Raw genomic sequence first — 16,630 nt, forward strand, 5'->3', positions numbered from 1 at the left:
GGGAAATCCAGGGGGTATGCTGCCTCATGTGAATATTTTTACAAAAGCAACACCAAAATGTTCAATTCTGGTGACTTTGAGAGAAGATTTTAGTATGTGTAGTACTTATGTAGCTACTGGCTTAAGCATTTCTAAAAGACTCAGAGTCCCTTCAGACCAACACACTCTTGTGCTAAAAAAAAAAGAGCAAGAGGCAGTTTAATGGTACACCTTAGCAGATTGCAGGTGTAATGACGCGTTAATTGTGCTCCGAACGAATGAATCTGAATGATCTTAATCGCAAATCGATTCATTGGCCAACTTACTAAAAACTGGGTTCGCACAAGGTCCTTAAAGCACTTGAATTTAGCCTTAAGGAATTTAAGTACTGGAATACCTAGTTGCTGTCCAATGAAAAACACGTATCTTCACTTTTGGCAATTTTGACTTTTTACCACAGACGGAATGCACTGAATAACCTCTTCCTACTGTTTGAATTGTGCCTCGAAATGACCAATGAAAAGATGTTTAATCAGGCTATCTGTTTTACAAGTATCTCCATTGGCCTTGAGAAGTGTCCATCAAAACCACGTATGTCCCACCCTTGTGTTTTGAAGAGCGTCAACTAATTTACTTCAGATGTCCATCTGAACTGTATTGAAGAGTTTGCCTACATCGTGCTGGCTCTGTGATTTTCCATGTCAGGTGGCTTTAAAAAGTAGACTATACCAGCCATATACGGTTGCCAGATTTCCATCTTCGCGAAACCACGAGCGAAAGCAAATTTTTAGTAATTTATCCGTTGGACCCGGAAAACACGTCTCGAAACCGAGCCATCCACTCAGCAACCGGACAAGAAACCCTAATCATAAAGCTGATTTTGATCTAAAATAGTAAGTGAAAGCTCAGATTATTTCCAAAAATAAAATTCTCTAGCAATCGATAACTTACCAACTGTGTTCTGGGAACATGAACAGTTAGACTCAAATCTGTAACTGAACATGTACCATTGGAACCCAAACCATGTATGTCCATGTTCGCTAACAAAAATCCAATTAAAATATCGTCCTGGATACTTTCGTAACCTCCGTTCCCTGATGGAGGGAACGAGATTTTGTGTCAATGTAGTGACACTAGGGGTCACTCTTGGGAGCCCCAAACACCTTTTGCTTTTTTGAAAAAAGGCCAATGAGAATTGGCGAGTGGAATTTGCATGCCACTCCCCCACACATACAGGTATAAAAGGAGCTGGTATGCAACCACTCATTCAGGTTTTGTGCTGAGGAGCCGAGACCAGGTCCTGGCCATTTCAGCGGGTAGTTCATTGTTGTGGCAAGAGAGACACAACGTCTCGTTCCCTCCATCAGCTCCATCAGGGAACGGAGATTACGAAAGTAACCAGGACATTCCCTATCTGTCACTCACTCGACATTGTGTCGATGTAGTGACACTAGGGGTCCCTATACAAAACGTCACAACAAGCTGAACTGTGTTGTGTGAACTGGCGGTGTGTGACAGGCAGACTGCTGTGTGCCTTGTAGCCAGCGCACCAGGCCGTCACATAACCTCCCCCAACGTTCTTATGAGCGTCGAACGGTCCATCAGGAACAAGTCGACTGCCCAACTATAGGGACAGGCTAGACCAGCCGAGGCCTCTTTTCCCTCTCTTTTCTCCCCAAAAAGAGTGGAATTTGTTAACTGACTGGGAGCCATAAGTGTCTGCATCGGGGGTGTCCCTCCCAAGGGGAAGACACAGCGGAGACCACACCCCGCCCAAAAAGATGGGGAGGTACTTTGAGTGGAATACGTCACATGGTCTTACCGAGTCTTGTCGGAAGTATGTCATGTGGAGAGGTCCCATGGGAGGTCCTACCCGAAGGGGGAGGAGTTTCTACAGAGCATGGTGAATGGGGGCAGAGGGGCCTCTGCCCAAGGAAGACGCAGTTTGCCATCAGGGAAACAATTTTGCAGAAGATATCAAATGGGGTCGCCTTCGGGGAACCGGCACATGTGGAGCACCTACCTCAGTACAGGGGCTCGTTAGCACATGTACTGGGCCGGTCAGCGAGTTTCTCCGCAAACTCAGCTGCCAGAGGGCTAAGGAGGAAAGTCATCCAGGGATCACAGTCTATGAACACGACTGGGAGTCAAGAGCGCACGTCTTCACCTCAAGGGAGGGGAAGGGCTCTATGCACAAGCGGTAAACCTGGCCAGTTGTCCCGGAACTTACCTGCTCGTGCCTGCCAATACACGGGACGAGACTGGCTCAACCCGGAGATTATAGAACCTCGCAAAGGTGTTGAGTGTTGCCCAGCCCGCTGCTCTGCAGATGTCTGCCAAAGAGGTGCCACTGGCCAGGGCCCAGGAGGCTGCCACACTCCTGGTGGAGTGGGCTCGTAATCCTGCAGGGTGTGGCACATCCTGAGCCTGATATGCCATCATGATGGCATTGATGACCTCTTGTTTGGAGACAGCGCTTCCTTTCCGCTGTCCACCAAAGCAAACAAAGAGTTGCTTCTAAGGCTCTGCATGTGATCCAAATAGATGCGTAAAGCTTGCACTGGACACAGCAATGCCAAGGCTGGGTCTGCCTCCTCCTGGGGCAGCGCTTGTAGGTTCACCAACTGATCCCTAAAAGGGGTCGTGGGAACCTTGTACACATAGACCGGTCAGGGTCTCAGGATCAAGTGAGAGTAACCCAGACTCCAGGCACGATTTGCTGACAGAGAACGCCTGCAGGTCCCCTACCCTTTTGATGGGAGTGAGCGCAGTCTTCAAAGAGAGTTCCCCAAATACTTACCATCTACTGTATCGTGATGCGCCAAAATAGCGGCTACATACACCTTCAGGGTGGAGGGGGACAGCCGCCCCTCCAGCCTCTCCTGCAGGAAGGAAAGCACTGATCCAACTGCGCATCTCTGGGGGTCTTCGCGTCGGGAAGAACACCACTTAGCGAAAAGACGCCACTTCGAGGCATACAGGCGCCTCGTAGAGGAAGCCCTAGCCTGAGTGATCGTGTCTACCACTGCGGGTGGTAGGCCATTTAGGTCTTCCACGTCCCATCCAGGGGTCAGACGTGGAGATTCCAGATGTCTGGCTGTGGGTGCCAGATGGTGCCCCGTCCCTGAGAAAGAAGGTCCTTCCTCAGGGGAATTTGCCAGGGGGGGGCTGTCGTGAGGATCGTGAGATCCGAGAACCATGTCTGGGTGGGCCAGTAGGGTGCTACTAGGATGATCTGCTCCTCGTCCTCCCTGACCTTGCACAGGGTCTGTGCAAGTAGGCTCACTGGGGAAATGCATATTTGCGTAGTCAAGGGGGCCAGCTGTGTGCCAGCGCATTTATACCGAGGGGTGACTCAGTTGGGGTGTACCAAAGCAGGCAGTGGGAGGATTTCCAGGAAGCAAACAGGTCTACCTGACTCCAAATCAGCTGGACCACCTGAGGTTGGAGACTCCACTCTCCCCTGAGGGTAACCTTATGTGACAGCGTGTCTGCTGCAGTGTCGAGGTCGCCCGGGATGTGAATGGCTCGTAGCGACTTGAGGCGCTGCTGACTCCAGAGGAGGAGATGGCGGGCGAGTTGTGACATGCAATGGGAGCATAGACCACCTTGGCAGTTGATGTATGCCACCGATGCTGTGTTGTCAATCTAGACCAACACGTGCTTGCCCTGGATCAACGGCCAAAACCTCTGCAGGGCGAGCAGCACTGCCAACAACTCTAGGCAGTTGATGTGCCAACGCAGCCACGGGCCAGTCCAGGAGCCGGCGGCTGTGTGCCTGTTGCAAACAGCGCCCCAGCCCATCTTGGAGGCATCTGTTGTAATCACGATGCGCCTGGAGACCTGCTCTAGGGGAACCCCTGCCTGTAGAAATGCATGGTCGGTCCAAGGGCTGAAGAGGCGGCGACAGATCGGTGTGATGGCCACGCGATGTGTCTCGTGGTGCTATGCCCATCTTGGGACTCGAGTCTGAAGCCAGTGCTGATGCGGTCTCATATGCATCAACCCGAGCGGTGTGGCCGCCGCTGAGGATACCATATGCCCCAGGAGCCTCTGAAAAAGTTTCAGTGGAACCGCTGCTCTCCATCTGAACACCTTCAGACAGTTCAGCACCGACTGTGCGCGCTCGTTCGTGAGGCGTGCTGTCATCGAGACTGAGTTCAAATCCAGACCGAGAAAAGAGATGCTCTGTTTCCCAGTTGACCTGAAGCCCCAGTCGGCTGAGGTGCCAGAGCACAAGGTCCCTGTGTGCGCACAGCAACTCTCGAGAGTGAGCTAAGATTAGCCAGTCGTCAAGATAGTTGAGGATGTGGATGCCCACTTCCTTTAGCGGGGCAAGGGCAGCCTCTGCGACCTTCGTGAAGATGCAAGGGGACAGGGACAGGCCGAAGGGGAGGACCTTTGTACTGGTATGCCTGGCCTTCGAAGGCAAACTGCAGGAAGGGTCTGTGTCGAGGTAAGACCGAGACGTGAAAGTACGCATCTTTCAGGTCTACCGCTGTGAACCAATCTTGATGCCGGATGCTCACTAGAATGCGTTTTTGCATCATCATCTTGAACGGGAGTCTGTGCAAAGCCCGGTTCAGTACTCACAGGTCCAGGATTGGTCGCAACCCACCGCCTTTCTTTGGTACGATGAAGTAAGGGCTGAAGAAACCTTTCTTCATCTAGGCTGGAGGGACAGGCTCTATCACGCCCTTGTGCAGAAGGGTAGTGAACTCCACAAGCAAGGTAGCAGTGTTCTCGCCCTTCACCGAGGTGAAGCGGACGCCGCTGAATGTGGGCGGGCGCCTGGGAACTGAATCGCGTAGCCAAATCGGACGGTCCGGGTCAGCCACCTTGGACGGTCCGGGTCAGCCACCGCGACGGGTTAGAAAGCGCGAGCCACGTGTCCAAACTCCGGGCGAGGGGGACCAAGGGAATTATCATGTCGGACATACCGGCAGGTGGGGCCTCGTGGCGGGGTGGAGCTCAAGGTGCCTCAAGGAGTCCAGGGACATCGAAGCACTTACCTGGCTCCTGCTGCCCACCATAAGATTGACCGAGGAGGGGGAAGGAGGAGTCTCATCCCCGTAGTCCACTGGACCCAATCCCGTGTGGGCGTGTTTGTGCCACAACTGGGCGCACAGGGGCGGGGGGACTGCCGCTGGGGCACCATACCTGCAGAGATGGGATGGTGGACAGTGGTCATGACGACGGCCGTGCACACTGAACATGTGACCCAGGGAACAAGAAAACCGCTCTTTTGTTGAATTTTTGTGTACCGCAGCCTCTTGGACATGCGGCGAATTATATGAAAATGAAACAAAAGATTCTCCTCCCGGCCCTCCACTGGGGGATGGAATGGTCTGCTCACCAGCTCCGGAGAAGCGGGTCTCCTTGCCCCTGGGTCGCCCGTCTCAGGGGCGCTTCGAAGCCTTCCTCGGGCTCTTGGCGGCCGGCTGTGAGACGGGTGGCGTCTGCTTCCTGCGCTGGGCTCCACGCCAGGGCCGGGCCATGGGGGCGGGCTGCGGCGGAGCCAATGTTGTAGTTGGAGGAGGACGCCCTTGGCGATGAGCAGATGGGGTGCGGGAGTCACGCCAGGGCAGGATGTGCTGTATGACCTCCATCTGCTGCTTCACCACTGAGAACTGCTGGGCAAAGTCCTCGATGGTGTCGCTGAATAGGCCAACCTCGGAGATGGGGGCGTCAAGGAACCGTGCCTTGTCAGCCTCGCACATCTCAACCAAGTTGAACCAAAGGTGGCGCTCCTGGACCACCAGGGTGGACATCGCCTGCCCAAGAGACCGCACCATGACCTTCGTCGCCTGGAGAGTGAGGTCGGTCGCCGAGCGCAGTTCCTGCATCAATCCCAAGTCAGAACTAACCATATGCAGTTCTTTTAGCACCTTGGCTTGGTGTACTTGCAGGAGAGCCATGGTGTGCAGGGTGGAGGCGGCTTGTCCAGCGGCATCGTAGGCTCTAGCCGTCGGGGACGATGTAAACCTACAGGCCCTGGATGGGAGTTTCAGGCGCCCATGCCAGGTGGCGGCGCTCTGCAGACACAAGTGCACCGAAAGCACCTTATCCACCTGGGGGATCACCGAATACCCCCTGGCCACTCCGCCATAGAGGGTAGCAAGAGTGGGGGAGCTGAAAGACCGGGACCGGGCAGTAAAAGGTGCCTCCCACGATCTTGTCAGCTCCTCATGCACTTACGGGAAGAAAGGAACGGGGGCAGGGCATGGCCGTGGGTGGAGCCCCGAGCTCAGGAACCAGTCGTCGAGCCACAAGGGTTCAGGGGAGAGCGGAGGGTTCCACTCTAGCCCGACGCTCGCGGCCACCTGCGAAAGCATGTCCATCATTTCCGCGTCGGCCTGGGACTGGGTGACCACTCCCGAAGGAGGAAGCCCAGTCGAAGCCTCTGCGTCTGACTGGACGAGCCCGCTCTCCGATGCTACGCTCGATAACTCGTCTTCTTCACGGGCTCCGAACGTGATGTCAAATTCGCCCTGAGACGAGCCGGCGATTTTGTCCGTGCGACCGACCGGAGCAAGCAAGCATGCTGGGGAATGGGAGGTCCGTGGGGGGATACCCGGCGGAGGTGGTCCCATTGAGGTCCCCAAATTGCCCCCAGTGCTAACCGGCACGGCCTCATACCCGTAGATAGAAGGACCGAGGCGGGTAGCTGCTGGGGTGGCTTGCTTTCTTACGAATGCAAGCCGCGACCGCAATGTTGCCATGGTCATGTTCTCGCAGTGAGGACAATGAGTGGTTGCATACCAGTTCCTTTAAAGCAGAGGTGTTTGGGGCTGCCAAGAGTGACCCCTAGTGTCACTACATCGACACAACGTCGAGTGAGTTACAGACAGGGAACGAACAGTTCAATGACAGATACAGTATGTAAAGATAGAATTCTATTTATGGTGCTAATGGTGACTATTTAAATTATGCTATTTTCGATTCATATTGTAAGATTGTTTATGAGAAAAATTTTTTTTCCATGATCTTGAAAAAATATTTTTTTGGAGAAACATCAGACAGTGATGACTTGGAAAATCAGCATGTTTTGTTGAAAAGTGCTTAAAAGTGCTTGAAATTCAAATGGAACATTTCTATACATTTTGCATGCCTGAGAAACGCATTAATTTTCCACATATCTTTTGATTATATTTGCGATATCTGCCGCTCACAGAACACATATTTGATTTGCCCAAGACTGGAAGGGCCATCTGACTGACATAAAAAGCGACCAGTCACAGCTTGTTTTGTTTTTATGTGACGTGTGGGGTGGATAAAAAACAAAGTTCTATACTTTATGTTGTTGCCGAATGTCGATGTGGATACAAAGACTTCTACAATTCACATATGCCACCAAATTTTGCGCTAGGTGACAAAAATGTCTGTCATTAGCCACTGGCCAGTAATTGAGTTCTGTAGGGGCGAAAAACTTTCATTGAGTATTATGTCGCATGATAGCGCTCTCTGAAGGAAATTGACCTCATAGATTGGCTGCATGGAATGTCACCATTGCTTTAGTTGAGCTATGATTTGCTATTCATCTTTTTGCTGAATGCGGAAGTGTTCCACAATTCGCCTGTTTTCAATATCAGTTCTCCAGTGTTTTCACTTGCATCTGTGTATTTTCTTAGCGGGAAATGTGATGTTTAAAGTATTACATTTGTAAAAAATGTAATAGGACCAAATTACATTTGGCTATATAGTGCTGATTCTTCACAGAGTTTTTTTCATTGTTGCTTTTATTTTTTACAGTGCCTTATCCGAGTGTGTAGATAACATGAAGCTGTGGTCCGAGGATAGTTACGTTGGTATCATTATCTACTTTTTAAGACAACCAATCACTGCACATGTTGAGCCTGAAATTCATTTTTACTCCAATAAAAAACTTAAATGGTTGCTGTTCTCAATCTGAATCTCTCGTTTCGGTAGTTTTACCATTTCTTATCAAGACCAGAAACAGAAAACAGGCAATCAGAATCATCATGGCGCTGCCCAGTGGTTGCTCAGGAAAACTGTGGATAGTTACAGTTATACTGCATTTAATGAGGTCAACTCTGATTTTTGTTGAACTTTGCCACTGTTTTCACAAGATTCTCCCTTTTAACGCATATGCTTCTACAGACGAGTGTAACGTGACAGTGCATCATTTAATGTGTGTCCATCAAAGATGAGATTAAATTCATTTTCCTTGAATAATGTCTCACTTAATATCCTTTTTGTTCTTTACAGTCAGTTGCTCATCAAAACGTAATAAGAAACATTAATTCTAGTCAGACATAATGCGGATGCGATAAAGAAACTGTGCAACTCTTCTCTTGTTAATGTGCAACCAAAAAACATCAGATGGTCGCCCTGTAGTGCCCTGAGCTACCTAGCCCCCACACAAATTTATTTTAAATAAGACATTGCATTGTGGGATAAATAATTTGTAGTTTTTTGTTTTGTTTTGGTTTTGTTTATTTGTTTTTTAACAAGATTAGTCTCAAAACTAATAAAACTAATTAGACTTTTAACTATCACTATGAAGTCTGGTCCATCTTGCTTATTCTGATTTTGATAATTAAATGTGATGTTGAACATGTTTGATGTCCAGTATACAAACTGTGATCTATTCCTCACAGCCTTGTTTTCAGTCGGCACAATGGTACATCCTCCGCTATATAACACTAAGAATCGGCCCGCAAAATCAGAATTGAGCATGCAAATTGCATTCAGCAGCAATTTACATAATCCCTGTGGTAAATCAGGTGCTATAACTGCCGCTTTTACCAGGCACAATTCATTATTATTGTATTCACCACTTTATGTTGTAGGTCATCGGTATTCTATACAGAAAAATACACTGTGTAAAGTATACCTAATATATACTGCATAATATTATGATTAGCATAGTGGTGTGCGTTTCTGAACACAATGTTAATGTATACTGTATGTTACCCAGCCACAACATCGATCAAAGTTGTTTTTCAGTTGCAGTTAGAAAATGCACAAAATAAGACATCCAGCTCACTCACAGTTACAGTAACTCCTGTAAAAGTGAACTTTATAGAAACATTCTGTAATTACAGCTTTGTTTATGTATCAAAAGAAAACCAATGCTTATTTCATTAAAAAAATTATACAGATTATAATAGCTTAATTAAATCATAAATTGTTATATAATGACTCTCTGAAACACTGCCACATTTTGACTGCAATACCAGTGGTTTTAAAACATTTGCCCTTTCCCATGGTAATATATTGAATTCTGGTGTTTGAATGTTTATCCTGCCAGATAACCGATGATGCCCCAAAATAGTTTTCACAACTCCTGGGCATCTGAATACGTGAGTGTGTGTGGACCTCTGAGCCTCTGGGCGAATTCCGATCGAATGTGATCATCCCTATGCCCTACTCACTACAAAAAACAGAGCTCTTGATGTGGGCACTCTGAAGGGAGCATGGCTTCACAGTTTAAATGTAGAATTCACTAAAAGTCTTGTGAAATAATTAACTTTCTTACTTTTGTTTAGAACAACATTTTGAGTGGCGTCCCCTTCCCTAAGTGACCTTTAAGGACACATAAATGCCATTTGGAAAACGCCCTCTGAATATTGTTTGCATGTTAGCTTTGGGCATGTTCACATTTGTTAATGCTTGTGAGTGGAGTGAGAGTAAAGGAAAGGTCAAAACAGTTGGAAACTGATGCTTACCAAGCCTGGCTATACTCACTCAATCTTCAGGTCATGGCTAGATGGTAACCCCCAGAGTTCTTTGTTGTGAACATCTCTGGTGGTCCGGTTGTAGCAAAAACAAAGAGGTTTCTCGCTTGAACAGCCCATCTCACGAGGGGGCTACGTGAACTGCTGCTCTCATGTACTCTCATTTGTTTTTCCCCAAACCTCATTGTATGCTTTCAGAACATCATAAACATTACATTATCACTATCCAAAAACCACTTATCCTAAGAGCATAACTCAATTCTTCACATGAAAGCATTAAACAACATTAAAATACAAGTCATATTAAACTTAAGAAATAGAAACAGAAATATCAATAAGTACATTTAGAGAGTCAGTACTACTAGGCCTATGTCCTGGCAGAAGGAAGAGGTAAACAACAACAAAACATTTCACAGCTGTGTCCCCAATCCTACTTTTAGACTATTATGAAATGTTTATGTTACGTTATTTTTATGAAAATATTCTGAATCCAGGCAAAGTCAGCCTTCTGAATGTCCTGTTTCACCTTCTGTGAGGTCAACAAAGTCGTTCAAATTTAAATAAATTGTTAAGATAATTAATAGATAATTGTTAGATAGTTTCCCTAGTTTTACTAAGTCATGTTAACAGCAACTGTCTTTACATGTGTGATATGAAAAATATGATTTTTTTTTTTTGGTCCACACCAACAACTGTCAACACCATCAGATATGCTGTCTGACACTGGTGACAATTCAGTAGATCCATTCATCACTCCATCCATCCATCCATCTTCTATAACCGCTTTTCCAATACAGGGTTGTGGGTAATTCAGTAAATGAAGCAGAAAATCAGTTTGAAATGTCTACCTTATAATAAATATCTCTTTATTGCAAGCAAAAAAATTAATAAATAAAAATGGATGAAGTAGGAGATTGCACCCAAACATAGGTGAATACCTCTGAACATGAACAGATTCATTCAAATTAATTCCTTGATAGATATACCTTTTTTGTCCCCATTTTGTAGCTGTTTTGTGATTTAGACACTTTCTGGTTGTCAAACATTAGTGGAATATAGTTATTGTGATGAACTACACCTGTGGTTACTTTGCTAGGACACCTGTGTGAACTTGAGGGGAACTGACTTCAAACATCCATTAAAAATGACCTTGACACCAAAAATGTACATGCAAGTTGAACGGGGAAAAAAATGGCTCAGAAAAGTGAGATTAGTTCTGAGAAAAAGTGTGTTGTTTTTAGAGGTCACTTGGTTTGATATTTTTGTTATCTAATGCAATGATATTCATTCAGTTAAAGTGTGGCTGTTTGCCCTCTATTCGCTAATTTAGCTTACTATTGTGTAACCTATATTTACTGTACGATTATTTGTCTAACCAAAACAAGCACATTCAATACCTTTCCAGCAACTTTGATTGCAATCAAATAATCCACTGATTTGTTTGACCCTAGCTGACTGCTGAGCAACTATAGACCATTTCAAGGACTATTTTCTGGTTTAAGGAAGTAACGTCTTTGTTCCTTGAACATTTCTTGCTAGTTTTCAAACTCATTCAAAACAACAGCTGGAGGTGCTTCATTCAAAGTGACTTTAAAATGATTAACATGAAAAACGTTAACACGATTGTCATAAAATGCTATTATTAAAATGTGGATCATATTATACAGTGTCTGCATGCTTGGAACCGGTGGCTCAGTGGGTAGCACTGTCCTCACAGCAAGAAGGTCCTGGGTTTGAGTCCTGGCTCAACTGGGCCTTTCTGTGTGGAGTTTGCATGCTCTCCCCGTGTTTGCTTTGGTTTCCTCTGGGTGCTCCGGTTTCCCCCACAATCCAAAAAGTCATGCAGGTTAAGTTAACTGGAGACCCTAAATTTCCCATAGGTGAGAGTGTGAATGTGTATGTCTGTGTGTGATACCCTGTGATGGACTGGCCACCTGTCCAGTGTGTTTCCCTGCCTTCGGCCCGAGACAGCTGAGATAGGCTCCATCACTACCCGCGACCCTGCATAGGACAAGCGGCTATAGAACATGGATGGATGGATGCTTGGAACTTGAAATAAAAGTGTTTATTTCTCCAAAAAAGCAACCACAAATGGACGAATGAACCTCTGCAGTGAAGCGAGATGGCTGGATATGTGGAGTACTATCAGCTGTAGCATACATCTTATCTCTGGTAGGTGAACACAATTTATGACAACTACTTGTAAGTTTGAGAAGTAGAGCTCTAAAAGCAGTGTTCGAATTGAGGGCAGTTTGGGTAAGAGTCAAGGGACCACAACCCCCCCCCCCCCGCCCCCCAATAAGGTTAAAAAAAACTAACATGGGGAGTCTCCTGGCGTTTCATTAAAACTAGATTACTAGAAACATATTTTTTTCTAGAAACATAAAAAATCAGGGACCCCCAAGAGCTCTGACTCAATTCGAACACTGTCGTGACAATAGATTGCTTCCATTATAATGAATAAAACTGCACAAGTCATTTATTTTTACATTTAGTCATTTAGCAGACGCATTTATCACTCAAAATTCAATACTATCTGCAGGATCAAACTGCTAAGTTCTCAGGGTAGCAGGAGTAGTATAAAGTAGAAGCTAGCACAGAAAAAAGTATTTTTATAATAAAAAAATAAATCCTTACCTTGTCCGCAGGTCTTGCAGATAGCTTTATTGATAGGATTCATTGATTCATATGATATAATTCCATAGCCTCTATCGGGTAGACACTCAGTGTAAACATAACGTCTAGATAAGTCACTTCAGGTAAACGTTTGATGTTCTTTGAGAAAATATGTGTGACAAGAAGGAGGGCAGGGCTGGGCCTTGACTATGCACACCTGGCCCCCAATCGGGGAGAGGGATAAGTGCAACGAGATGCGGCAGTTCAGGAGAGAGAGAGCTACAGGCAGCTGCCCTGTATGCGTTTACGTTTGTGTGTCTTTGTGTTTATTAAAAACATTACTTTGATGCTTCGTCTGGTTCCTGCCTCCTCCTTTCCATTGAACTCTGTTACATTGGTGCCGAAACCCGGGAAGGAGGAGGGATGCGGCATCGTAGAGTCCTCGCCACTACTATCCACCCCAAAGGAGCAGCCGCGGCCATCCGCCGGGGGACGGAGGAGTTGCTACTGGCCGCCTGGACGCGGAGGAATGGCTGCCATCCACAAGGTGAGGAGGGGATCACTGCTGGCCGCTTGGAGCGGTGTGGCCGCTGTCAGGGGCGGAGGAGTTCCCTAACGGCCGCCGAAACACGGAGGGGCATTTCGTCCGCCAGGGGTCGGAGGACTGGCTCCGGTCCGCTCGGGGAGGAGCGGCTGTTGTCCGCCAGAGGGTGGAGGAGTGCTATGCCCAAACATTCCAATGTCCCTATTGACTTAATAGGATATCATCTCATTTAAGTAAACATTAATCATTCAGTCACCGATTTGATATCTGAAATCTGCATGTACATCCCTACAACACAAACATCCTACACATCTAATTATTTATTTATTTAAAGTAGGGGATTTTTCCTGTTTCTATATCAAACAGTATCCACCACTAACAAACTTCATCAGTGAACAGATCAGCTGAATGTACACAAGTTCACTGAAACTGTGATAAGATACCAACAGACATTTTCAGATGTATTTATTGCGAACATCGAAGTGTTTGTTCAGTTACTTGTTTTATGTTTTCATCAAAAAGTGCCTTTTCTCGTGGTTACTTCATTAAGAGTGCGTGCTCTCTCTCCCACTATCACACACATAGAGAGGGAGATAAGCAACGTTGGTTAAAATTAAACTGATCCACTAGGTTTAAATGGCAAACTAACATGTATTTATGACATGTATGACTACAGAGAGCACTTCAATATGAAAACAAGCAAATCCAGGGCATTTAAGGTGATTTTTAAAGTCCCTTTTGGGGGTAAGGATGTATTGTCATCCTAAACAAGTAGATATTTCAGCTTCTCTTACTTACATTACAACTTGTGGACAGTTTTCCCGCTTCCTTTGGTGATCGTTGTGCTGCACTGATAGACTGAACACCAGGGCAGGTGAATGCTCTGACATCACGATCCATGTATATCTTCTCCCTCGTAACGGATATTATCCATAACAAGTTAATTAAACATTAAACATGATTGTCACTAGAGGGAAAAATACAACTGTCGTATCCATAGGTCAGAGGGTGAAACAAGGGTGTTTCCGCATTGAGACTCTATGGCAGTTTGGGCATACAAAATTGGCCACTCGAACACTTCCGGTGGCTTCACCTCTTGCAGGCAGTTTATCATTGCATCAGCGATCCAGTTCTATATACAGCTGTGCTCAAAAATTTGCATACCCTGGCAGAAATTGTGAAATTTTGGCAATGATTTTGAAAATATGCACAAAAAAAAACTGTCTTTTATTTAAGGATAGTGATCATATGAAGCTATTTATTATCACATAGTTGTTTGGCTCCTTTTTAAATCATAATTGTAACAGAAATCACCCAAATGGCCCTGATCAAAAGTTTACATACCCTTGAATGTTTGGCCTTGTTACAGACACACAAGGTGACACAGCCTGTATTTCTCCTGAGGTTACCTGTGGGTTTTCTTTGTATCCTGAACAATTCTGCTGGCAATTGTGTCTGAAATCTTTCTTGGTCTACCTGACCTTGGCTTGGTATCAAGAGATCCCAGAATGTTCCACTTCTTAATAAGTGATTGAACAGTACTGACTGGTATTTTCAAGGCTTTGGATATCTTTTTATATCCTTTTCCATCTTTATAAATTTCCATTACCTTGTTACACAGATCTTTTGACAGTTCTTTTCTGCTCCCCATGGCTCAGTATCTAGCCTGCTCAGTGCATCCATCTGAGAGCTAACAAACTCATTGACTATTTATACACAGACACTAATTGCAATTTAAAAAGCCACAGGTGTGGGAAATTAACCTTTAATTGCCATTTAAACCTGTGAGTGTCACTTGTGTGTCTGTAACAGGGCCAAACATTCAAGGGTATGTAAACTTTTGATCAGGGCCATTTGGGTGATTTCTGTTATCATTATGATTTAAAAAGGAGCCAAACAACTATGTGATAATAAATGGCTTATATGATCACTATCCTTAAATAAAAGACAGTGTTTTTGCATGATCAGTCATATTTTCAAAATCAATGCCAAAATTTCACAATTTCTGCCAGGGTATGCAAACTTTTGAGCACAACTGTATATATCAGTGCATATTTGTTGCCTGTACAGCTGGAGTTGCGCTGACTGCCCCTGACTGACTAGGACTTGCAAAAACAAAAAGGTGGTACTTCAAGCTTGAATTGCTCCAATTGCATGAATATTCCTTATTACGGTCCGGGGGCATGAATAATTGAAAAAAAAATTTTTTACACATTATTTTTTATATTATTAACGGCACTGATATAATGTCTTAAATCGACAGCCCTAATTAAAATAAACTGTATCGCCAAGACTTCATACACAAATATAAATCAACACCCAGTCAAAATTATTTATTATGCATGATAATTGATGCAATTAGGCATGCCTAGTCTCTCTCTCTCTCTCTCTCTCTCTCTCTCTCTCTCTTTCTCTCTCTCTGTAGGAGTGTGCAGTAATTAGGTAGTCAGACTGTGTTTACAGATGCAAAAGCACTCTAATTTATTCCAACAGTTAGCGGTAATTCCCCATTTTAATTTATAGCTCCTACACCACCAGGAGAGAGCGAGGCAAGGAACGACAGAGAGGCAGAAGGAAAGAGAGATGGAGACAAATGAAGAAGACAACATTATGTTATCGACCAAGTGTTGTAAAAACACCCACAGCTTGCACACTCCCAAGCTTCTGTCTTTCTTTCTTTCTCTCTCTTGGATGTCAGCCATCGACCTCCTGTGCTGTGCTTCACAATGGATATTGGTTAAAAATATGACCTTCACAATCAAAATAAGGCTGTTAAAAAATGACTTTCCAGTGAAACCAAGTTATATAAAAGATTACACTAAAGGCCAGACAATATGAAACAATGTTTTTGTTATTACCCATGGGGAAAAAAATCAAGAGTTCATGGCAAATTTGCCTTAAATTCACAACTGATCATTTACACATGCAAATGAGCTGCAGGTTCATCACTACTGATGCCGGTGCATCATGCATGCATGAACGGTCAAAAGCACTTCATAGTCAAAATAGCTGTCAAACGCAGTATTAATGTAAACACTGTCAAGTTACTGCAAACAGGTGGAACAAAACAATCAGGTATGTTTCAAAATATCTGAGCATTAAACCTTGCAGTGGCTGTCCATAGACCTTATTCATAGCAGCCGAATCTTTGATTTGTGACGGGAATGACAACGAGACTGTGAGGGATTAACGTACACTCTCATCAATGGACTGTACTAGAGTTTAAAGCGTTTTTGGATCGTTCCGCGGACAAAACATTGAAAACATATCTTTCAAAGAACATTCAGTAGACGGAAAACTCCAGACAACATGAGTTGTGGATCTAGAAGCTTTATGCAGCAGGCACGTGCAGAGGAGGTGACTCTAGAGACTCGAGACCCAGCCCTTTTGCTGAGGTGCCCCTCAAATGCCACCCAAAATGAAAGCTTTCAAACCCAAATGAAATCACTTTTTTATGCTTAACAGGGTGTAAAATATGTCAATATTATGCTGAAACTTCAGTGCATTGATTATGGAATTTAATAATCGATTATAATGACTATAATAATACCCAATTTGTTACAGAGGCCGTCTCAGATTAGACAAGCACTCTCACAGCAAACGCGGGGCACATGACTGAGGAAACAAGCGCACACTTTAGATTAAGCTTTCTGCCTCACTGTTCATAATTGCGCTCATCTATATAGGTAAAATAAGTTTATTGTTGTTCTTTTCTTCCCCAATTATGATATATTATGTATATTGTGGAATATTTGGAGAATACACTTGGAAAGGTAGGTAATATTGTACT

The sequence above is a fragment of the Myxocyprinus asiaticus genome, chromosome 4 (assembly GCF_019703515.2).
Source record: "Myxocyprinus asiaticus isolate MX2 ecotype Aquarium Trade chromosome 4, UBuf_Myxa_2, whole genome shotgun sequence".
Classification (NCBI taxonomy): domain Eukaryota; kingdom Metazoa; phylum Chordata; class Actinopteri; order Cypriniformes; family Catostomidae; genus Myxocyprinus; species Myxocyprinus asiaticus.